The sequence below is a fragment of the Hyperolius riggenbachi genome, chromosome 2 (genome assembly GCF_040937935.1).
Source record: "Hyperolius riggenbachi isolate aHypRig1 chromosome 2, aHypRig1.pri, whole genome shotgun sequence".
Classification (NCBI taxonomy): domain Eukaryota; kingdom Metazoa; phylum Chordata; class Amphibia; order Anura; family Hyperoliidae; genus Hyperolius; species Hyperolius riggenbachi.
In genome coordinates, this window is record NC_090647.1 from 155,175,479 (window position 1) to 155,190,214 (window position 14,736).

The 14,736-nt window shown below is 60.5% G+C and overlaps 24 non-coding genes and 49 pseudogenes across 24 annotated transcripts; all 73 read right to left on the reverse strand.

Annotated features, from left to right (window-relative positions):
• Window positions 1-36: 36 nt before the first annotated feature.
• Window positions 37-155, reverse strand: LOC137551916 (5S ribosomal RNA; annotated as a pseudogene).
• An 83-nt stretch (window positions 156-238) lies between these two features.
• LOC137547996 (5S ribosomal RNA) lies at window positions 239-357 on the reverse strand (annotated as a pseudogene).
• Window positions 358-440: 83 nt separating this feature from the next.
• LOC137557464 (5S ribosomal RNA) lies at window positions 441-559 on the reverse strand (annotated as a pseudogene).
• An 83-nt stretch (window positions 560-642) lies between these two features.
• Window positions 643-761, reverse strand: LOC137557897 (5S ribosomal RNA; annotated as a pseudogene).
• An 83-nt stretch (window positions 762-844) lies between these two features.
• LOC137556088 (5S ribosomal RNA) lies at window positions 845-963 on the reverse strand. Its single transcript, XR_011028749.1, has one exon. It is a non-coding gene; the product is annotated as a 5S ribosomal RNA (ribosomal RNA).
• Window positions 964-1,046: 83 nt separating this feature from the next.
• LOC137557465 (5S ribosomal RNA) lies at window positions 1,047-1,165 on the reverse strand (annotated as a pseudogene).
• An 83-nt stretch (window positions 1,166-1,248) lies between these two features.
• LOC137547641 (5S ribosomal RNA) lies at window positions 1,249-1,367 on the reverse strand (annotated as a pseudogene).
• An 84-nt stretch (window positions 1,368-1,451) lies between these two features.
• On the reverse strand, window positions 1,452-1,570 carry LOC137557006 (5S ribosomal RNA; annotated as a pseudogene).
• An 83-nt stretch (window positions 1,571-1,653) lies between these two features.
• LOC137556089 (5S ribosomal RNA) lies at window positions 1,654-1,772 on the reverse strand. The gene has a single exon (XR_011028750.1). It is a non-coding gene; the product is annotated as a 5S ribosomal RNA (ribosomal RNA).
• An 83-nt stretch (window positions 1,773-1,855) lies between these two features.
• LOC137556090 (5S ribosomal RNA) lies at window positions 1,856-1,974 on the reverse strand. Its single transcript, XR_011028751.1, has one exon. It is a non-coding gene; the product is annotated as a 5S ribosomal RNA (ribosomal RNA).
• An 83-nt stretch (window positions 1,975-2,057) lies between these two features.
• Window positions 2,058-2,176, reverse strand: LOC137557466 (5S ribosomal RNA; annotated as a pseudogene).
• Window positions 2,177-2,259: 83 nt separating this feature from the next.
• On the reverse strand, window positions 2,260-2,378 carry LOC137557898 (5S ribosomal RNA; annotated as a pseudogene).
• Window positions 2,379-2,461: 83 nt separating this feature from the next.
• Window positions 2,462-2,580, reverse strand: LOC137556091 (5S ribosomal RNA). The gene has a single exon (XR_011028752.1). It is a non-coding gene; the product is annotated as a 5S ribosomal RNA (ribosomal RNA).
• An 83-nt stretch (window positions 2,581-2,663) lies between these two features.
• On the reverse strand, window positions 2,664-2,782 carry LOC137558096 (5S ribosomal RNA; annotated as a pseudogene).
• Window positions 2,783-2,865: 83 nt separating this feature from the next.
• LOC137558097 (5S ribosomal RNA) lies at window positions 2,866-2,984 on the reverse strand (annotated as a pseudogene).
• Window positions 2,985-3,067: 83 nt separating this feature from the next.
• On the reverse strand, window positions 3,068-3,186 carry LOC137556092 (5S ribosomal RNA). The gene has a single exon (XR_011028753.1). It is a non-coding gene; the product is annotated as a 5S ribosomal RNA (ribosomal RNA).
• Window positions 3,187-3,269: 83 nt separating this feature from the next.
• On the reverse strand, window positions 3,270-3,388 carry LOC137559114 (5S ribosomal RNA; annotated as a pseudogene).
• Window positions 3,389-3,471: 83 nt separating this feature from the next.
• LOC137549720 (5S ribosomal RNA) lies at window positions 3,472-3,590 on the reverse strand. Its single transcript, XR_011026847.1, has one exon. It is a non-coding gene; the product is annotated as a 5S ribosomal RNA (ribosomal RNA).
• An 83-nt stretch (window positions 3,591-3,673) lies between these two features.
• On the reverse strand, window positions 3,674-3,792 carry LOC137557467 (5S ribosomal RNA; annotated as a pseudogene).
• An 83-nt stretch (window positions 3,793-3,875) lies between these two features.
• Window positions 3,876-3,994, reverse strand: LOC137557468 (5S ribosomal RNA; annotated as a pseudogene).
• An 83-nt stretch (window positions 3,995-4,077) lies between these two features.
• On the reverse strand, window positions 4,078-4,196 carry LOC137559180 (5S ribosomal RNA; annotated as a pseudogene).
• Window positions 4,197-4,280: 84 nt separating this feature from the next.
• On the reverse strand, window positions 4,281-4,399 carry LOC137556095 (5S ribosomal RNA). Its single transcript, XR_011028755.1, has one exon. It is a non-coding gene; the product is annotated as a 5S ribosomal RNA (ribosomal RNA).
• An 83-nt stretch (window positions 4,400-4,482) lies between these two features.
• On the reverse strand, window positions 4,483-4,601 carry LOC137559352 (5S ribosomal RNA; annotated as a pseudogene).
• An 83-nt stretch (window positions 4,602-4,684) lies between these two features.
• LOC137557007 (5S ribosomal RNA) lies at window positions 4,685-4,803 on the reverse strand (annotated as a pseudogene).
• An 83-nt stretch (window positions 4,804-4,886) lies between these two features.
• Window positions 4,887-5,005, reverse strand: LOC137559282 (5S ribosomal RNA; annotated as a pseudogene).
• An 83-nt stretch (window positions 5,006-5,088) lies between these two features.
• On the reverse strand, window positions 5,089-5,207 carry LOC137549452 (5S ribosomal RNA; annotated as a pseudogene).
• Window positions 5,208-5,290: 83 nt separating this feature from the next.
• LOC137558700 (5S ribosomal RNA) lies at window positions 5,291-5,409 on the reverse strand (annotated as a pseudogene).
• Window positions 5,410-5,492: 83 nt separating this feature from the next.
• On the reverse strand, window positions 5,493-5,611 carry LOC137549074 (5S ribosomal RNA; annotated as a pseudogene).
• An 83-nt stretch (window positions 5,612-5,694) lies between these two features.
• On the reverse strand, window positions 5,695-5,813 carry LOC137556096 (5S ribosomal RNA). Its single transcript, XR_011028756.1, has one exon. It is a non-coding gene; the product is annotated as a 5S ribosomal RNA (ribosomal RNA).
• An 83-nt stretch (window positions 5,814-5,896) lies between these two features.
• On the reverse strand, window positions 5,897-6,015 carry LOC137558177 (5S ribosomal RNA; annotated as a pseudogene).
• Window positions 6,016-6,099: 84 nt separating this feature from the next.
• Window positions 6,100-6,218, reverse strand: LOC137559283 (5S ribosomal RNA; annotated as a pseudogene).
• An 83-nt stretch (window positions 6,219-6,301) lies between these two features.
• LOC137549270 (5S ribosomal RNA) lies at window positions 6,302-6,420 on the reverse strand (annotated as a pseudogene).
• An 83-nt stretch (window positions 6,421-6,503) lies between these two features.
• Window positions 6,504-6,622, reverse strand: LOC137557469 (5S ribosomal RNA; annotated as a pseudogene).
• Window positions 6,623-6,705: 83 nt separating this feature from the next.
• Window positions 6,706-6,824, reverse strand: LOC137557471 (5S ribosomal RNA; annotated as a pseudogene).
• Window positions 6,825-6,907: 83 nt separating this feature from the next.
• On the reverse strand, window positions 6,908-7,026 carry LOC137556097 (5S ribosomal RNA). Its single transcript, XR_011028757.1, has one exon. It is a non-coding gene; the product is annotated as a 5S ribosomal RNA (ribosomal RNA).
• Window positions 7,027-7,109: 83 nt separating this feature from the next.
• Window positions 7,110-7,228, reverse strand: LOC137556098 (5S ribosomal RNA). Its single transcript, XR_011028758.1, has one exon. It is a non-coding gene; the product is annotated as a 5S ribosomal RNA (ribosomal RNA).
• Window positions 7,229-7,311: 83 nt separating this feature from the next.
• LOC137556099 (5S ribosomal RNA) lies at window positions 7,312-7,430 on the reverse strand. Its single transcript, XR_011028760.1, has one exon. It is a non-coding gene; the product is annotated as a 5S ribosomal RNA (ribosomal RNA).
• Window positions 7,431-7,513: 83 nt separating this feature from the next.
• On the reverse strand, window positions 7,514-7,632 carry LOC137553153 (5S ribosomal RNA; annotated as a pseudogene).
• Window positions 7,633-7,715: 83 nt separating this feature from the next.
• On the reverse strand, window positions 7,716-7,834 carry LOC137549075 (5S ribosomal RNA; annotated as a pseudogene).
• An 83-nt stretch (window positions 7,835-7,917) lies between these two features.
• Window positions 7,918-8,036, reverse strand: LOC137556101 (5S ribosomal RNA). The gene has a single exon (XR_011028762.1). It is a non-coding gene; the product is annotated as a 5S ribosomal RNA (ribosomal RNA).
• Window positions 8,037-8,119: 83 nt separating this feature from the next.
• Window positions 8,120-8,238, reverse strand: LOC137556102 (5S ribosomal RNA). Its single transcript, XR_011028763.1, has one exon. It is a non-coding gene; the product is annotated as a 5S ribosomal RNA (ribosomal RNA).
• Window positions 8,239-8,321: 83 nt separating this feature from the next.
• Window positions 8,322-8,440, reverse strand: LOC137551069 (5S ribosomal RNA; annotated as a pseudogene).
• Window positions 8,441-8,523: 83 nt separating this feature from the next.
• Window positions 8,524-8,642, reverse strand: LOC137550664 (5S ribosomal RNA; annotated as a pseudogene).
• An 83-nt stretch (window positions 8,643-8,725) lies between these two features.
• On the reverse strand, window positions 8,726-8,844 carry LOC137556103 (5S ribosomal RNA). Its single transcript, XR_011028764.1, has one exon. It is a non-coding gene; the product is annotated as a 5S ribosomal RNA (ribosomal RNA).
• An 83-nt stretch (window positions 8,845-8,927) lies between these two features.
• Window positions 8,928-9,046, reverse strand: LOC137556105 (5S ribosomal RNA). The gene has a single exon (XR_011028765.1). It is a non-coding gene; the product is annotated as a 5S ribosomal RNA (ribosomal RNA).
• An 83-nt stretch (window positions 9,047-9,129) lies between these two features.
• LOC137558701 (5S ribosomal RNA) lies at window positions 9,130-9,248 on the reverse strand (annotated as a pseudogene).
• An 83-nt stretch (window positions 9,249-9,331) lies between these two features.
• Window positions 9,332-9,450, reverse strand: LOC137557008 (5S ribosomal RNA; annotated as a pseudogene).
• An 83-nt stretch (window positions 9,451-9,533) lies between these two features.
• LOC137556106 (5S ribosomal RNA) lies at window positions 9,534-9,652 on the reverse strand. Its single transcript, XR_011028766.1, has one exon. It is a non-coding gene; the product is annotated as a 5S ribosomal RNA (ribosomal RNA).
• Window positions 9,653-9,735: 83 nt separating this feature from the next.
• LOC137556108 (5S ribosomal RNA) lies at window positions 9,736-9,854 on the reverse strand. Its single transcript, XR_011028768.1, has one exon. It is a non-coding gene; the product is annotated as a 5S ribosomal RNA (ribosomal RNA).
• An 83-nt stretch (window positions 9,855-9,937) lies between these two features.
• LOC137557473 (5S ribosomal RNA) lies at window positions 9,938-10,056 on the reverse strand (annotated as a pseudogene).
• Window positions 10,057-10,139: 83 nt separating this feature from the next.
• Window positions 10,140-10,258, reverse strand: LOC137557582 (5S ribosomal RNA; annotated as a pseudogene).
• An 83-nt stretch (window positions 10,259-10,341) lies between these two features.
• Window positions 10,342-10,460, reverse strand: LOC137551917 (5S ribosomal RNA; annotated as a pseudogene).
• An 83-nt stretch (window positions 10,461-10,543) lies between these two features.
• On the reverse strand, window positions 10,544-10,662 carry LOC137557946 (5S ribosomal RNA; annotated as a pseudogene).
• Window positions 10,663-10,745: 83 nt separating this feature from the next.
• LOC137559088 (5S ribosomal RNA) lies at window positions 10,746-10,864 on the reverse strand (annotated as a pseudogene).
• An 83-nt stretch (window positions 10,865-10,947) lies between these two features.
• LOC137549076 (5S ribosomal RNA) lies at window positions 10,948-11,066 on the reverse strand (annotated as a pseudogene).
• An 83-nt stretch (window positions 11,067-11,149) lies between these two features.
• On the reverse strand, window positions 11,150-11,268 carry LOC137550627 (5S ribosomal RNA; annotated as a pseudogene).
• Window positions 11,269-11,351: 83 nt separating this feature from the next.
• On the reverse strand, window positions 11,352-11,470 carry LOC137556109 (5S ribosomal RNA). Its single transcript, XR_011028769.1, has one exon. It is a non-coding gene; the product is annotated as a 5S ribosomal RNA (ribosomal RNA).
• An 83-nt stretch (window positions 11,471-11,553) lies between these two features.
• On the reverse strand, window positions 11,554-11,672 carry LOC137551072 (5S ribosomal RNA; annotated as a pseudogene).
• Window positions 11,673-11,755: 83 nt separating this feature from the next.
• On the reverse strand, window positions 11,756-11,874 carry LOC137557948 (5S ribosomal RNA; annotated as a pseudogene).
• An 83-nt stretch (window positions 11,875-11,957) lies between these two features.
• LOC137559089 (5S ribosomal RNA) lies at window positions 11,958-12,076 on the reverse strand (annotated as a pseudogene).
• An 83-nt stretch (window positions 12,077-12,159) lies between these two features.
• On the reverse strand, window positions 12,160-12,278 carry LOC137549077 (5S ribosomal RNA; annotated as a pseudogene).
• Window positions 12,279-12,361: 83 nt separating this feature from the next.
• On the reverse strand, window positions 12,362-12,480 carry LOC137556110 (5S ribosomal RNA). The gene has a single exon (XR_011028771.1). It is a non-coding gene; the product is annotated as a 5S ribosomal RNA (ribosomal RNA).
• An 83-nt stretch (window positions 12,481-12,563) lies between these two features.
• LOC137556111 (5S ribosomal RNA) lies at window positions 12,564-12,682 on the reverse strand. The gene has a single exon (XR_011028772.1). It is a non-coding gene; the product is annotated as a 5S ribosomal RNA (ribosomal RNA).
• An 83-nt stretch (window positions 12,683-12,765) lies between these two features.
• Window positions 12,766-12,884, reverse strand: LOC137551073 (5S ribosomal RNA; annotated as a pseudogene).
• An 83-nt stretch (window positions 12,885-12,967) lies between these two features.
• Window positions 12,968-13,086, reverse strand: LOC137550665 (5S ribosomal RNA; annotated as a pseudogene).
• An 83-nt stretch (window positions 13,087-13,169) lies between these two features.
• Window positions 13,170-13,288, reverse strand: LOC137556112 (5S ribosomal RNA). The gene has a single exon (XR_011028773.1). It is a non-coding gene; the product is annotated as a 5S ribosomal RNA (ribosomal RNA).
• Window positions 13,289-13,371: 83 nt separating this feature from the next.
• LOC137556113 (5S ribosomal RNA) lies at window positions 13,372-13,490 on the reverse strand. Its single transcript, XR_011028774.1, has one exon. It is a non-coding gene; the product is annotated as a 5S ribosomal RNA (ribosomal RNA).
• Window positions 13,491-13,573: 83 nt separating this feature from the next.
• On the reverse strand, window positions 13,574-13,692 carry LOC137558702 (5S ribosomal RNA; annotated as a pseudogene).
• An 83-nt stretch (window positions 13,693-13,775) lies between these two features.
• On the reverse strand, window positions 13,776-13,894 carry LOC137557009 (5S ribosomal RNA; annotated as a pseudogene).
• An 83-nt stretch (window positions 13,895-13,977) lies between these two features.
• Window positions 13,978-14,096, reverse strand: LOC137556114 (5S ribosomal RNA). The gene has a single exon (XR_011028775.1). It is a non-coding gene; the product is annotated as a 5S ribosomal RNA (ribosomal RNA).
• Window positions 14,097-14,179: 83 nt separating this feature from the next.
• Window positions 14,180-14,298, reverse strand: LOC137556115 (5S ribosomal RNA). The gene has a single exon (XR_011028777.1). It is a non-coding gene; the product is annotated as a 5S ribosomal RNA (ribosomal RNA).
• An 83-nt stretch (window positions 14,299-14,381) lies between these two features.
• On the reverse strand, window positions 14,382-14,500 carry LOC137557474 (5S ribosomal RNA; annotated as a pseudogene).
• Window positions 14,501-14,583: 83 nt separating this feature from the next.
• On the reverse strand, window positions 14,584-14,702 carry LOC137557584 (5S ribosomal RNA; annotated as a pseudogene).
• Window positions 14,703-14,736: the final 34 nt, after the last annotated feature.

Genomic DNA, 14,736 nt, shown 5'->3' on the forward strand with positions numbered 1-14,736 from the left:
CGTGCTCATAGCCATTGGGCCTCAAACCCAAAAAAACACCTGCAGCACCTGGGGTTCACAGCCGGTCTCCCATGCAGCTACTAACCAGGCCTGAAGCCGCTTAGCTTCCGCGATCTGACGAGAGCCGGCGCTTTCGGCTTTGTGTGGCCGCAGGCAAACTCCAAGGCGCCGTTTCGGCGCCTTGAAGGTGAGGCTTCCCACGCGTGCTCATAGCCATTGGGCCTCAAACCCAAAAAAACACCTGCAGCACCTGGGGTTCACAGCCGGTCTCCCACGCAGCTACTAACCAGGCCTGAAGCCGCTTAGCTTCCGCGATCTGACGAGAGCAGGCGCTTTCGGCTTAGTGTGGCCGCAGGCAAACTCCAAGGCGCCGTTTCGGCGCCATGAAGGTGAGGCTTCCCACGCGTGCTCATAGCCATTGGGCCTCAAACCCAAAAAAACACCTGCAGCACCTGGGGTTCACAGCCGGTCTCCCATGCAGCTACTAACCAGGCCTGAAGCCGCTTAGCTTCCGCGATCTGACGAGAGCGGGCGCTTTCGGCTTAGTGTGGCCGCAGGCAAACTCCAAAGCGCCGTTTCGGCGCCTTGAAGGTGAGGCTTCCCACGCGTGCTCATAGCCATTGGGCCTCAAACCCAAAAAAACGCCTGCAGCACCTGGGGTTCACAGCCGGTCTCCCATGCAGCTACTAACCAGGCCTGAAGCCGCTTAGCTTCCGCGATCTGACGAGAGCGGGCGCTTTCGGCTTAGTGTGGCCGCAGGAAAACTCCAAGGCGCCGTTTCGGCGCCTTGAAGGTGAGGTTTCTCACGCGTGCTCATAGCCATTGGGCCTCAAACCCAAAAAAACGCCTGCAGCACCTGGGGTTCACAGCCGGTCTCCCATGCAGCTACTAACCAGGCCTGAAGCCGCTTAGCTTCCGCGATCTGACGAGAGCGGGCGCTTTCGGCTTAGTGTGGCCGCAGGCAAACTCCAAGGCGCCGTTCCGGCGCCTTGAAGGTGAGGCTTCCCACGCGTGCTCATAGCCATTGGGCCTCAAACCCAAAAAAACACCTGCAGCACCTGGGGTTCACAGCCGGTCTCCCATGCAGCTACTAACCAGGCCTGAAGCCGCTTAGCTTCCGCGATCTGACGAGAGCGGGCGCTTTCGGCTTAGTGTGGCCGCAGGCAAACTCCAAGGCGCCGTTTCGGCGCCTTGAAGGTGAAGCTTCTCACGCGTGCTCATAGCCATTGGGCCTCAAACCCAAAAAAACACCTGCAGCACCTGGGGTTCACAGCCGGTCTCCCATGCAGCTACTAACCAGGCCTGAAGCCGCTTAGCTACCGCGATCTGACGAGAGCGGGCGCTTTCGGCTTAGTGTGGCCGCAGGAAAACTCCAAGGCGCCGTTTCGGCGCCTTGAAGGTGAGGTTTCTCACGCGTGCTCATAGCCATTGGGCCTCAAACCCAAAAAAAACGCCTGCAGCACCTGGGGTTCACAGCCGGTCTCCCATGCAGCTACTAACCAGGCCTGAAGCCGCTTAGCTTCCGCGATCTGACGAGAGCGGGCGCTTTCGGCTTAGTGTGGCCACAGGCAAACTCCAAGGCGCCGCTTCGGCGCCTTGAAGGTGAGGCTTCCCACGCGTGCTCATAGCCATTGGGCCTCAAACCCAAAAAAACGCCTGCAGCACCTGGGGTTCACAGCCGGTCTCCCATGCAGCTACTAACCAGGCCTGAAGCCGCTTAGCTTCCGCGATCTGACGAGAGCGGGCGCTTTCGGCTTAGTGTGGCCGCAGGCAAACTCCAAGGCGCCGTTTCGGCGCCTTGAAGGTGAGGCTTCCCACGCGTGCTCATAGCCATTGGGCCTCAAACCCAAAAAAACGCCTGCAGCACCTGGGGTTCACAGCCGGTCTCCCATGCAGCTACTAACCAGGCCTGAAGCCGCTTAGCTTCCGCGATCTGACGAGAGCGGGCGCTTTCGGCTTAGTGTGGCCGCAGGCAAACTCCAAGGCGCCGTTCCGGCTCCTTGAAGGTGAGGCTTCCCACGCGTGCTCATAGCCATTGGGCCTCAAACCCAAAAAAACACCTGCAGCACCTGGGGTTCACAGCCGGTCTCCCATGCAGCTACTAACCAGGCCTGAAGCCGCTTAGCTTCCGCGATCTGACGAGAGCGGGCGCTTTCGGCTTAGTGTGGCCGCAGGCAAACTCCAAAGCGCCGTTTCGGCGCCTTGAAGGTGAGGCTTCCCACGCGTGCTCATAGCCATTGGGCCTCAAACCCAAAAAAACGCCTGCAGCACCTGGGGTTCACAGCCGGTCTCCCATGCAGCTACTAACCAGGCCTGAAGCCGCTTAGCTTCCGCGATCTGACGAGAGCGGGCGCTTTCGGCTTAGTGTGGCCGCAGGAAAACTCCAAGGCGCCGTTTCGGCGCCTTGAAGGTGAGGTTTCTCACGCGTGCTCATAGCCATTGGGCCTCAAACCCAAAAAAACGCCTGCAGCACCTGGGGTTCACAGCCGGTCTCCCATGCAGCTACTAACCAGGCCTGAAGCCGCTTAGCTTCCGCGATCTGACGAGAGCGGGCGCTTTCGGCTTAGTGTGGCCGCAGGCAAACTCCAAGGCGCCGTTCCGGCGCCTTGAAGGTGAGGCTTCCCACGCGTGCTCATAGCCATTGGGCCTCAAACCCAAAAAAACGCCTGCAGCACCTGGGGTTCACAGCCGGTCTCCCATGCAGCTACTAACCAGGCCTGAAGCCACTTAGCTTCCGCGATCTGACGAGAGCGGGCGCTTTCGGCTTAGTGTGGCCGCAGGCAAACTCCAAGGCGCCGTTTCGGCGCCTTGAAGGTGAGGCTTCCCACGCGTGCTCATAACCATTGGGCCTCAAACCCAAAAAAACGCCTGCAGCACCTGGGGTTCACAGCCGGTCTCCCATGCAGCTACTAACCAGGCCTGAAGCCACTTAGCTTCCGCGATCTGACGAGAGCGGGCGCTTTCGGCTTAGTGTGGCCGCAGGCAAACTCCAAGGCGCCGTTTCGGCGCCTTGAAGGTGAGGCTTCCCACGCGTGCTCATAGCCATTGGGCCTCAAACCCAAAAAAACGCCTGCAGCACCTGGGGTTCACAGCCGGTCTCCCATGCAGCTACTAACCAGGCCTGAAGCCGCTTAGCTTCCGCGATCTGACGAGAGCGGGCGCTTTCGGCTTAGTGTGGCCGCAGGCAAACTCCAAGGCGCCGTTTCGGCGCCTTGAAGGTGAGGCTTCCCACGCGTGCTCATAGCCATTGGGCCTCAAACCCAAAAAAACGCCTGCAGCACCTGGGGTTCACAGCCGGTCTCCCATGCAGCTACTAAGCAGGCCTGAAGCCGCTTAGCTTCCGCGATCTGACGAGAGCGGGCGCTTTCGGCTTAGTGTGGCCGCAGGCAAACTCCAAGGCGCCGTTTCGGCGCCTTGAAGGTGAGGCTTCCCACGCGTGCTCATAGCCATTGGGCCTCAAACCCAAAAAAACGCCTGCAGCACCTGGGATTCACAGCCGGTCTCCCATGCAGCTACTAACCAGGCCTGAAGCCGCTTAGCTTCCGCGATCTGACGAGAGCGGGCGCTTTCGGCTTAGTGTGGCCGCAGGCAAACTCCAAGGCGCCGTTTCGGCGCCTTGAAGGTGAGGCTTCCCACGCGTGCTCATAGCCATTGGGCCTCAAACCCAAAAAAACACCTGCAGCACCTGGGGTTCACAGCCGGTCTCCCATGCAGCTACTAACCAGGCCTGAAGCCGCTTAGCTTCCGCGATCTGACGAGAGCGGGCGCTTTCGGCTTAGTGTGGCCGCAGGCAAACTCCAAGGCGCCGTTCCGGCGCCTTGAAGGTGAGGCTTCCCACGCGTGCTCATAGCCATTGGGCCTCAAACCCAAAAAAACACCTGCAGCACCTGGGGTTCACAGCCGGTCTCCCATGCAGCTACTAACCAGGCCTGAAGCCGCTTAGCTTCCGCGATCTGACGAGAGCGGGCGCTTTCGGCTTAGTGTGGCCGCAGGCAAACTCCAAGGCGCCGTTTCGGCGCCTTGAAGGTGAAGCTTCTCACGCGTGCTCATAGCCATTGGGCCTCAAACCCAAAAAAACACCTGCAGCACCTGGGGTTCACAGCCGGTCTCCCATGCAGCTACTAACCAGGCCTGAAGCCGCTTAGCTACCGCGATCTGACGAGAGCGGGCGCTTTCGGCTTAGTGTGGCCGCAGGCAAACTCCAAGGCGCCGTTCCGGCGCCTTGAAGGTGAGGCTTCCCACGCGTGCTCATAGCCATTGGGCCTCAAACCCAAAAAAAACGCCTGCAGCACCTGGGGTTCACAGCCGGTCTCCCATGCAGCTACTAACCAGGCCTGAAGCCGCTTAGCTTCCGCGATCTGACGAGAGCGGGCGCTTTCGGCTTAGTGTGGCCGCAGGCAAACTCCAAGGCGCCGTTCCGGCGCCTTGAAGGTGAGGCTTCCCACGCGTGCTCATAGCCATTGGGCCTCAAACCCAAAAGAACGCCTGCTGCACCTGGGGTTCACAGCCGGTCTCCCATGCAGCTACTAACCAGGCCTGAAGCCGCTTAGCTTCCGCGATCTGACGAGAGCGGGCGCTTTCGGCTTAGTGTGGCCGCAGGCAAACTCCAAGGCGCCGTTTCGGCGCCTTGAAGGTGAGGCTTCCCACGCGTGCTCATAGCCATTGGGCCTCAAACCCAAAAAAACGCCTGCAGCACCTGGGGTTCACAGCCGGTCTCCCATGCAGCTACTAACCAGGCCTGAAGCCGCTTAGCTTCCGCGATCTGACGAGAGCGGGCGCTTTCGGCTTAGTGTGGCCACAGGCAAACTCTAAGGCGCCGTTTCGGCGCCTTGAAGGTGAGGCTTCCCACGCGTGCTCATAGCCATTGGGCCTCAAACCCAAAAAAACGCCTGCAGCACCTGGGGTTCACAGCCGGTCTCCCATGCAGCTACTAACCAGGCCTGAAGCCGCTTAGCTTCCGCGATCTGACAAGAGCGGGCGCTTTCGGCTTAGTGTGGCCGCAGGCAAACTCCAGGGCGCCGTTTCGGCGCCTTGAAGGTGAGGCTTCCCACGCGTGCTCATAGCCATTGGGCCTCAAACCCAAAAAAACGCCTGCAGCACCTGGGGTTCACAGCCGGTCTCCCATGCAGCTACTAACCAGGCCTGAAGCCGCTTAGCTTCCACGATCTGACAAGAGCGGGCGCTTTCGGCTTAGTGTGGCCGCAGGCAAACTCCAAGGCGCCGTTTCGGCGCCTTGAAGGTGAGGCTTCCCACGCGTGCTCATAGCCATTGGGCCTCAAACCCAAAAAAACGCCTGCAGCACCTGGGGTTCACAGCCGGTCTCCCATGCAGCTACTAACCAGGCCTGAAGCCGCTTAGCTTCCACGATCTGACGAGAGCGGGCGCTTTCGGCTTAGTGTGGCCGCAGGCAAACTCCAAGGCGCCGTTTCGGCGCCTTGAAGGTGAGGCTTCCCACGCGTGCTCATAGCCATTGGGCCTCAAACCCAAAAAAACGCCTGCAGCACCTGGGGTTCACAGCCGGTCTCCCATGCAGCTACTAACCAGGCCTGAAGCCGCTTAGCTTCCGCGATCTGACGAGAGCGGGCGCTTTCGGCTTAGTGTGGCCATAGGCAAACTCCAAGGCGCCGTTTCGGCGCCTTGAAGGTGAGGCTTCCCACGCGTGCTCATAGCCATTGGGCCTCAAACCCAAAAAAACGCCTGCAGCACCTGGGGTTCACAGCCGGTCTCCCATGCAGCTACTAACCAGGCCTGAAGCCGCTTAGCTTCCGCGATCTGACGAGAGCGGGCGCTTTCGGCTTAGTGTGGCCGCAGGCAAACTCCAAGGCGCCGTTTCGGCGCCTTGAAGGTGAGGCTTCCCACGCGTGCTCATAGCCATTGGGCCTCAAACCCAAAAAAACGCCTGCAGCACCTGGGGTTCACAGCCGGTCTCCCATGCAGCTACTAACCAGGCCTGAAGCCGCTTAGCTTCCGCGATCTGACGAGAGCGGGCGCTTTCGGCTTAGTGTGGCCGCAGGTAAAACTACAAGGCGCCGTTTCGGCGCCTTGAAGGTGAGGCTTCCCACGCGTGCTCATAGCCATTGGGCCTCAAACCCAAAAAAACGCCTGCAGCACCTGGGGTTCACAGCCGGTCTCCCATGCAGCTACTAACCAGGCCTGAAGCCGCTTAGCTTCCGCGATCTGACAAGAGCGGGCGCTTTCGGCTTAGTGTGGCCGCAGGCAAACTCCAAGGCGCCGTTTCGGCGCCTTGAAGGTGAGGCTTTCCACGCGTGCTCATAGCCATTGGGCCTCAAACCCAAAAAAACGCCTGCAGCACCTGGGGTTCACAGCCGGTCTCCCATGCAGCTACTAACCAGGCCTGAAGCCGCTTAGCTTCCACGATCTGACGAGAGCGGGCGCTTTTGGCTTAGTGTGGCCGCAGGCAAACTCCAAGGCGCCGTTTCGGCGCCTTGAAGGTGAGGCTTCCCACGCGTGCTCATAGCCATTGGGCCTCAAACCCAAAAAAACACCTGCAGCACCTGGGGTTCACAGCCGGTCTCCCATGCAGCTACTAACCAGGCCTGAAGCCGCTTAGCTTCCGCGATCTGACGAGAGCGGGCGCTTTCGGCTTAGTGTGGCCGCAGGCAAACTCCAAGGCGCCGTTTCGGCGCCTTGAAGGTGAAGCTTCTCACGCGTGCTCATAGCCATTGGGCCTCAAACCCAAAAAAACACCTGCAGCACCTGGGGTTCACAGCCGGTCTCCCATGCAGCTACTAACCAGGCCTGAAGCCGCTTAGCTTCCGCGATCTGACGAGAGCGGGCGCTTTCGGCTTAGTGTGGCCGCAGGCAAACTCCAAGGCGCCGTTCCGGCGCCTTGAAGGTGAGGCTTCCCACGCGTGCTCATAGCCATTGGGCCTCAAACCCAAAAAAACGCCTGCAGCACCTGGGGTTCACAGCCGGTCTCCCATGCAGCTACTAACCAGGCCTGAAGCCGCTTAGCTTCCGCGATCTGACGAGAGCGGGCGCTTTCGGCTTAGTGTGGCCGCAGGCAAACTCCAAGGCGCCGTTCCGGCGCCTTGAAGGTGAGGCTTCCCACGCGTGCTCATAGCCATTGGGCCTCAAACCCAAAAAAACGCCTGCAGCACCTGGGGTTCACAGCCGGTCTCCCATGCAGCTACTAACCAGGCCTGAAGCCGCTTAGCTTCCGCGATCTGACGAGAGCGGGCGCTTTCGGCTTAGTGTGGCCGCAGGCAAACTCCAAGGCGCCGTTTCGGCGCCTTGAAGGTGAGGCTTCCCACGCGTGCTCATAGCCATTGGGCCTCAAACCCAAAAAAACGCCTGCAGCACCTGGGGTTCACAGCCGGTCTCCCATGCAGCTACTAACCAGGCCTGAAGCCGCTTAGCTTCCGCGATCTGACGAGAGCGGGCGCTTTCGGCTTAGTGTGGCCGCAGGCAAACTCCAAGGCGCCGTTCCGGCGCCTTGAAGGTGAGGCTTCCCACGCGTGCTCATAGCCATTGGGCCTCAAACCCAAAAAAACGCCTGCAGCACCTTGGGTTCACAGCCGGTCTCCTATGCAGCTACCAACCAGGCCTGAAGCCGCTTAGCTTCCGCGATCTGACGAGAGCGGGCGCTTTCGGCTTAGTGTGGCCGCAGGAAAACTCCAAGGCGCCGTTCCGGCGCCTTGAAGGTGACGCTTCCCACGCGTGCTCATAGCCATTGGGCCTCAAACCCAAAAAAACGCCTGCAGCACCTGGGGTTCACAGCCGGTCTCCCATGCAGCTACTAACCAGGCCTGAAGCCGCTTAGCTTCCGCGATCTGACGAGAGCGGGCGCTTTCGGCTTAGTGTGGCCATAGGCAAACTCCAAGGCGCCGTTTCGGCGCCTTGAAGGTGAGGCTTCCCACGCGTGCTCATAGCCATTGGGCCTCAAACCCAAAAAAACGCCTGCAGCACCTGGGGTTCACAGCCGGTCTCCCATGCAGCTACTAACCAGGCCTGAAGCCGCTTAGCTTCCGCGATCTGACGAGAGCGGGCGCTTTCGGCTTAGTGTGGCCGCAGGCAAACTCCAAGGCGCCGTTTCGGCGCCTTGAAGGTGAGGCTTCCCACGCGTGCTCATAGCCATTGGGCCTCAAACCCAAAAAAACGCCTGCAGCACCTGGGGTTCACAGCCGGTCTCCCATGCAGCTACTAACCAGGCCTGAAGCCGCTTAGCTTCCGCGATCTGACGAGAGCGGGCGCTTTCGGCTTAGTGTGGCCGCAGGCAAACTCCAAGGCGCCGTTCCGGCGCCTTGAAGGTGAGGCTTCCCACGCGTGCTCATAGCCATTGGGCCTCAAACCCAAAAAAACGCCTGCAGCACCTGGGGTTCACAGCCGGTCTCCTATGCAGCTACCAACCAGGCCTGAAGCCGCTTAGCTTCCGCGATCTGACGAGAGCGGGCGCTTTCGGCTTAGTGTGGCCGCAGGAAAACTCCAAGGCGCCGTTCCGGCGCCTTGAAGGTGACGCTTCCCACGCGTGCTCATAGCCATTGGGCCTCAAACCCAAAAAAACGCCTGCAGCACCTGGGGTTCACAGCCGGTATCCCATGCAGCTACTAACCAGGCCTGAAGCCGCTTAGCTTCCGCGATCTGACGAGAGAGGGCGCTTTCGGCTTAGTGTGGCCGCAGGCAAACTCCAAGGCGCCGTTTCGGCGCCTTGAAGGTGAGGCTTCCCACGCGTGCTCATAGCCATTGGGCCTCAAACCCAAAAAAACGCCTGCAGCACCTGGGGTTCACAGCCGGTCTCCCATGCAGCTACTAACCAGGCCTGAAGCCGCTTAGCTTCCGCGATCTGACGAGAGCGGGCGCTTTCGGCTTAGTGTGGCCGCAGGCAAACTCCAAGGCGCCGTTCCGGCGCCTTGAAGGTGAGGCTTCCCACGCGTGCTCATAGCCATTGGGCCTCAAACCCAAAAAAACGCCTGCAGCACCTGGGGTTCACAGCCGGTCTCCCATGCAGCTACTAACCAGGCCTGAAGCCGCTTAGCTTCCGCGATCTGACGAGAGCGGGCGCTTTCGGCTTAGTGTGGCCGCAGGCAAACTCCAAGGCGCTGTTTCGGCGCCTTGAAGGTGAGGCTTCCCACGCGTGCTCATAGCCATTGGGCCTCAAACCCAAAAAAACGCCTGCAGCACCTGGGGTTCACAGCCGGTCTCCCATGCAGCTACTAACCAGGCCTGAAGCCGCTTAGCTTCCACGATCTGACGAGAGCGGGCGCTTTCGGCTTAGTGTGGCCGCAGGCAAACTCCAAGGCGCCGTTTCGGCGCCTTGAAGGTGAGGCTTCCCACGCGTGCTCATAGCCATTGGGCCTCAAACCCAAAAAAACGCCTGCAGCACCTGGGGTTCACAGCCGGTCTCCCATGCAGCTACTAACCAGGCCTGAAGCCGCTTAGCTTCCGCGATCTGACGAGAGCGGGCGCTTTCGGCTTAGTGTGGCCACAGGCAAACTCCAAGGCGCCGCTTCGGCGCCTTGAAGGTGAGGCTTCCCACGCGTGCTCATAGCCATTGGGCCTCAAACCCAAAAAAACGCCTGCAGCACCTGGGGTTCACAGCCGGTCTCCCATGCAGCTACTAACCAGGCCTGAAGCCGCTTAGCTTCCGCGATCTGACGAGAGCGGGCGCTTTCGGCTTAGTGTGGCCGCAGGCAAACTCCAAGGCGCCGTTTCGGCGCCTTGAAGGTGAGGCTTCCCACGCGTGCTCATAGCCATTGGGCCTCAAACCCAAAAAAACGCCTGCAGCACCTGGGGTTCACAGCCGGTCTCCCATGCAGCTACTAACCAGGCCTGAAGCCGCTTAGCTTCCGCGATCTGACGAGAGCGGGCGCTTTCGGCTTAGTGTGGCCGCAGGCAAACTCCAAGGCGCCGTTCCGGCTCCTTGAAGGTGAGGCTTCCCACGCGTGCTCATAGCCATTGGGCCTCAAACCCAAAAAAGCACCTGCAGCACCTGGGGTTCACAGCCGGTCTCCCATGCAGCTACTAACCAGGCCTGAAGCCGCTTAGCTTCCGCGATCTGACGAGAGCGGGCGCTTTCGGCTTAGTGTGGCCGCAGGCAAACTCCAAGGCGCCGTTTCGGCGCCTTGAAGGTGAGGCTTCCCACGCGTGCTCATAGCCATTGGGCCTCAAACCCAAAAAAACACCTGCAGCACCTGGGGTTCACAGCCGGTCTCCCATGCAGCTACTAACCAGGCCTGAAGCCGCTTAGCTTCCGCGATCTGACGAGAGCGGGAGCTTTCGGCTTAGTGTGGCCGCAGGCAAACTCCATGGCGCCGTTTCGGCGCCTTGAAGGTGAGGCTTCCCACGCGTGCTCATAGCCATTGGGCCTCAAACCCAAAAAAACACCTGCAGCACCTGGGGTTCACAGCCGGTCTCCCATGCAGCTACTAACCAGGCCTGAAGCCGCTTAGCTTCCGCGATCTGACGAGAGCCGGCGCTTTCGGCTTTGTGTGGCCGCAGGCAAACTCCAAGGCGCCGTTTCGGCGCCTTGAAGGTGAGGCTTCCCACGCGTGCTCATAGCCATTGGGCCTCAAACCCAAAAAAACACCTGCAGCACCTGGGGTTCACAGCCGGTCTCCCACGCAGCTACTAACCAGGCCTGAAGCCGCTTAGCTTCCGCGATCTGACGAGAGCGGGCGCTTTCGGCTTAGTGTGGCCGCAGGCAAACTCCAAGGCGCCGTTTCAGCGCCTTGAAGGTGAGGCTTCCCACGCGTGCTCATAGCCATTGGGCCTCAAACCCAAAAAAACGCCTGTAGCACCTGGGGTTCACAGCCGGTCTCCCATGCAGCTACTAACCAGGCCTGAAGCCGCTTAGCTTCCGCGATCTGACGAGAGCGGGCGCTTTCGGCTTAGTGTGGCCGCAGGCAAACTCCAAGGCGCCGTTCCGGCGCCTTGAAGGTGACGCTTCCCACGCGTGCTCATAGCCATTGGGCCTCAAACCCAAAAAAACGCCTGCAGCACCTGGGGTTCACAGCCGGTCTCCCATGCAGCTACTAACCAGGCCTGAAGCCGCTTAGCTTCCGCGATCTGACGAGAGCGGGCGCTTTCGGCTTAGTGTGGCCATAGGCAAACTCCAAGGCGCCGTTTCGGCGCCTTGAAGGTGAGGCTTCCCACGCGTGCTCATAGCCATTGGGCCTCAAACCAAAAAAACGCCTGGCAGCACCTGGGGTTCACAGCCGGTCTCCCATGCAGCTACTAACCAGGCCTGAAGCCGCTTAGCTTCCGCGATCTGACGAGAGCGGGCGCTTTCGGCTTAGTGTGGCCGCAGGCAAACTCCAAGGCGCCGTTTCGGCGCCTTGAAGGTGAGGCTTCCCACGCGTGCTCATAGCCATTGGGCCTCAAACCCAAAAAAACGCCTGCAGCACCTGGGGTTCACAGCCGGTCTCCCATGCAGCTACTAACCAGGCCTGAAGCCGCTTAGCTTCCGCGATCTGACGAGAGCGGGCGCTTTCGGCTTAGTGTGGCCGCAGGCAAACTCCAAGGCGCCGTTCCGGCGCCTTGAAGGTGAGGCTTCCCACGCGTGCTCATAGCCATTGGGCCTCAAACCCAAAAAAACGCCTGCAGCACCTGGGGTTCACAGCCGGTCTCCTATGCAGCTACCAACCAGGCCTGAAGCCGCTTAGCTTCCGCGATCTGACGAGAGCGGGCGCTTTCGGCTTAGTGTGGCCGCAGGAAAACTCCAAGGCGCCGTTCCGGCGCCTTGAAGGTGACGCTTCCCACGCGTGCTCATAGCCATTGGGCCTCAAACCCAAAAAAACACCTGCAGCACCTGGGGTTCACAGCCGGTCTCCCACGCAGCTACTAACCAGGCCTGAAGCCGCTTAGCTTCCGCGATCTGACGAGAGCGGGCGCTTTCGGCTTAGTGTGGCCGCAGGCAAACTCCAAGGCGCCGTTTCAGCGCCTTGAAGGTGAGGCTTCCCACGCGTGCTCATAGCCATTGGGCCTCAAACCCAAAAAAACGCCTGTAGCACCTGGGGTTCACAGCCGGTCTCCCATGCAGCTACTAACCAGGCCTGAAGCCGCTTAGCTTCCGCGATCTGACGAGAGCGGGCGCTTTCGGCTTAGTGTGGCCGCAGGCAAACTCCAAGGCGCCGTTCCGGCGCCTTGAAGGTGACGCTTCCCACGCGTGCTCATAGCCATTGGGCCTCAAACCCAAAAAAACGCCTGCAGCACCTGGGGTTCACAGCCGGTCTCCCATGCAGCTACTAACCAGGCCTGAAGCCGCTTAGCTTCCGCGATCTGACGAGAGCGGGCGCTTTCGGCTTAGTGTGGCCATAGGCAAACTCCAAGGCGCCGTTTCGGCGCCTTGAAGGTGAGGCTTCCCACGCGTGCTCATAGCCATTGGGCCTCAAACCCAAAAAAACGCCTGCAGCACCTGGGGTTCACAGCCGGTCTCCCATGCAGCTACTAACCAGGCCTGAAGCCGCTTAGCTTCCGCGATCTGACGAGAGCGGGCGCTTTCGGCTTAGTGTGGCCGCAGGCAAACTCCAAGGCGCCGTTTCGGCGCCTTGAAGGTGAGGCTTCCCACGCGTGCTCATAGCCATTGGGCCTCAAACCCAAAAAAACGCCTGCAGCACCTGGGGTTCACAGCCGGTCTCCCATGCAGCTACTAACCAGGCCTGAAGCCGCTTAGCTTCCGCGATCTGACGAGAGCGGGCGCTTTCGGCTTAGTGTGGCCGCAGGCAAACTCCAAGGCGCCGTTCCGGCGCCTTGAAGGTGAGGCTTCCCACGCGTGCTCATAGCCATTGGGCCTCAAACCCAAAAAAACGCCTGCAGCACCTGGGGTTCACAGCCGGTCTCCTATGCAGCTACCAACCAGGCCTGAAGCCGCTTAGCTTCCGCGATCTGACGAGAGCGGGCGCTTTCGGCTTAGTGTGGCCGCAGGAAAACTCCAAGGCGCCGTTCCGGCGCCTTGAAGGTGACGCTTCCCACGCGTGCTCATAGCCATTGGGCCTCAAACCCAAAAAAACGCCTGCAGCACCTGGGGTTCACAGCCGGTATCCCATGCAGCTACTAACCAGGCCTGAAGCCGCTTAGCTTCCGCGATCTGACGAGAGAGGGCGCTTTCGGCTTAGTGTGGCCGCAGGCAAACTCCAAGGCGCCGTTTCGGCGCCTTGAAGGTGAGGCTTCCCACGCGTGCTCATAGCCATTGGGCCTCAAACCCAAAAAAACGCCTGCAGCACCTGGGGTTCACAGCCGGTCTCCCATGCAGCTACTAACCAGGCCTGAAGCCGCTTAGCTTCCGCGATCTGACGAGAGCGGGCGCTTTCGGCTTAGTGTGGCCGCAGGCAAACTCCAAGGCGCCGTTCCGGCGCCTTGAAGGTGAGGCTTCCCACGCGTGCTCATAGCCATTGGGCCTCAAACCCAAAAAAACGCCTGCAGCACCTGGGGTTCACAGCCGGTCTCCCATGCAGCTACTAACCAGGCCTGAAGCCGCTTAGCTTCCGCGATCTGACGAGAGCGGGCGCTTTCGGCTTAGTGTGGCCGCAGGCAAACTCCAAGGCGCTGTTTCGGCGCCTTGAAGGTGAGGCTTCCCACGCGTGCTCATAGCCATTGGGCCTCAAACCCAAAAAAACGCCTGCAGCACCTGGGGTTCACAGCCGGTCTCCCATGCAGCTACTAACCAGGCCTGAAGCCGCTTAGCTTCCACGATCTGACGAGAGCGGGCGCTTTCGGCTTAGTGTGGCCGCAGGCAAACTCCAAGGCGCCGTTTCGGCGCCTTGAAGGTGAGGCTTCCCACGCGTGCTCATAGCCATTGGGCCTCAAACCCAAAAAAACGCCTGCAGCACCTGGGGTTCACAGCCGGTCTCCCATGCAGCTACTAACCAGGCCTGAAGCCGCTTAGCTTCCGCGATCTGACGAGAGCGGGCGCTTTCGGCTTAGTGTGGCCACAGGCAAACTCCAAGGCGCCGCTTCGGCGCCTTGAAGGTGAGGCTTCCCACGCGTGCTCATAGCCATTGGGCCTCAAACCCAAAAAAACGCCTGCAGCACCTGGGGTTCACAGCCGGTCTCCCATGCAGCTACTAACCAGGCCTGAAGCCGCTTAGCTTCCGCGATCTGACGAGAGCGGGCGCTTTCGGCTTAGTGTGGCCGCAGGCAAACTCCAAGGCGCCGTTTCGGCGCCTTGAAGGTGAGGCTTCCCACGCGTGCTCATAGCCATTGGGCCTCAAACCCAAAAAAACGCCTGCAGCACCTGGGGTTCACAGCCGGTCTCCCATGCAGCTACTAACCAGGCCTGAAGCCGCTTAGCTTCCGCGATCTGACGAGAGCGGGCGCTTTCGGCTTAGTGTGGCCGCAGGCAAACTCCAAGGCGCCGTTCCGGCTCCTTGAAGGTGAGGCTTCCCACGCGTGCTCATAGCCATTGGGCCTCAAACCCAAAAAAGCACCTGCAGCACCTGGGGTTCACAGCCGGTCTCCCATGCAGCTACTAACCAGGCCTGAAGCCGCTTAGCTTCCGCGATCTGACGAGAGCGGGCGCTTTCGGCTTAGTGTGGCCGCAGGCAAACTCCAAGGCGCCGTTTCGGCGCCTTGAAGGTGAGGCTTCCCACGCGTGCTCATAGCCATTGGGCCTCAAACCCAAAAAAACACCTGCAGCACCTGGGGTTCACAGCCGGTCTCCCATGCAGCTACTAACCAGGCCTGAAGCCGCTTAGCTTCCGCGATCTGACGAGAGCGGGAGCTTTCGGCTTAGTGTGGCCGCAGGCAAACTCCATGGCGCCGTTTCGGCGCCTTGAAGGT